Source organism: Chrysochloris asiatica, unplaced genomic scaffold (assembly GCF_000296735.1).
Source record: "Chrysochloris asiatica unplaced genomic scaffold, ChrAsi1.0 scaffold00046, whole genome shotgun sequence".
NCBI lineage: Eukaryota > Metazoa > Chordata > Mammalia > Afrosoricida > Chrysochloridae > Chrysochloris > Chrysochloris asiatica.
Window position 1 is genome coordinate 21088580 of NW_006408564.1, and position 1993 is coordinate 21090572.

A 1993-nucleotide genomic window follows, 5' to 3' on the forward strand; every position below is an offset into this window, starting at 1 on the left:
CTTCTCTCGCTGTTGGTATTTTGAGCTATAACCTCCTTGAATATAGGTCAAGTTCATCAAATTCTATCAATTTACACCATTTCCTTTATCAAAATTTGTTTTCTTTTCTTTTTTATTTTCCTCTAGTCGAGTTCTGATTATCAAGCTATCGAGGCTAGGTCAAATGGATGCTATCTGCAAGTTTGGCCATTCTTGTGCATCTCCCCTCAATTTGTATCAGCTGGATGCTTCACTTTTAGCTATAGCCCTCTGTGGCTCTGTCCTTTTCTATGGGCTTAGGTGTCCCCAGGTCTTAACCACACTTTGGACCAAAGAGCCCTTTCTCTTGTCTCTCTCATATCCGGGTCAATGGGAGTCTATGGAATGTGGTTGATCTCAGCCCATTTCTTCATTGCTGCCTTTTCCCCTCTTCCACTCACCAGTAGACCAATGTGGTCGCCAGCTGTCTTACATGCCTGCTTATGTGTTCCCTTTGAGTTTCAGTCTTAGAGGGGGGCAGTCATAGGGTTTTCGTTGGCTCCTTTTTTATTTTTTTTAACTTGTGAATTGAGTGAAGGTTACAGAGAAAACCATCAGCTTTACATTCAACAAATCATACACTTTGTTTCATCTGAGTAATTATAATCCCCTCTCTGCAACAACAGTTATCCTACTTCCTCTCTGTGTTTTACCAACTACATCTTATATTTCAAAGCAAAAATATTTGATGCACACATACAAAATGAAAAATAGATGTTCATTTAAATGTTCAAATGGTACATTCTGCAAGCCAGTCTTCTGCCTGTAGGCACACAGCCTGTCTTATTCCATGGGCCTAGAACCTGAAGTTGCTTTGACTTTCCATGCCACTTCCTCTGCCATCGCCTCTTCTGTTGCTACTTTTCTAGGTAGGAATATCATACTCCGACTCATACTCTACTTCTTGATGATCTAGGGTTCGTCTGTTCCTGAAATGAAAGATTAACGGCTCCCCATTTTTGTTATACATCTACAATTTTCGTTTTGACTATCCCAATTATTCCTGCTAACAATTACTCACAATTGAATTATAATCTTTTATCAACATTATCCCACAGCCCTTTTCACCAGACCCAACTGGAAAAGAGGAAAACTAGTCATTGGTCGTTCTACATTATCCTCCCTCTCCATTATAAAACTAAGCACACACGTGAAAGCTTGTAAGCCATCCACTTCATCCTTTATTTATTGCCGTCCAATTAATTCAGAATTACAGGGACCCTGTATTGGGTTTCCAAGGAGTGGCTAGTGAGTTTGAACCACTGACCTTGCAGTTCAAACCAACGTTGCGATCCAGTGCAGCACATCCTTTATTGTCCTCCCTATTTTTGATAGCCAATGTCTAAATTGCCCATCCCTTTAAACCTAGTACACTGAGAAGACAAGCATATGAAAAATCTTCCAGTACATTCAGTTGGAATTTTGAGCAAATGTTTGAAAGTCCGGTTCTTCAAATTGTAGCAATTTACACTTGCTCACAGTATCCAACATCTGGTCAGGGTCTGGTCAGGGTCTGGTCAGGGTCTAGTCAGCTCAGCCCTGGCCATCCAAGCTAGGTCAAATGGGTATCAGCTGCAAGTTTGGGAATTCTAATACACCTTCCTGCACGTCAGGAAAGCTGGCCCCTTCACGCTCAACATTCACCACCCAGTGCTAGATCACTGACCTTGGGTTAATTTTCAGATGTAGATCACTTTCTTTCTAGTCCATCTTAGTCTGAAAGTTCTGCTGATATCTGTCCACCATAGTGATCCTTTGGTATTCGAAAGGCCCAAGGCACAACTTCCAGCATCACAGCAAAACATGCAACACTGCAGAATGACAAACTGACAGACAGTTGGTGATTTTCTTTTAGGGTCTATCCATCCTGGGGTTTGTTGAGCTTCTTGAATGCTTATCTTTTCACTTTTCAGGATGTTAGAGAAATTTTCTTCCAGAAGCTCTTCAACTATCTCCTCTGTGGGCTTGTGTGATT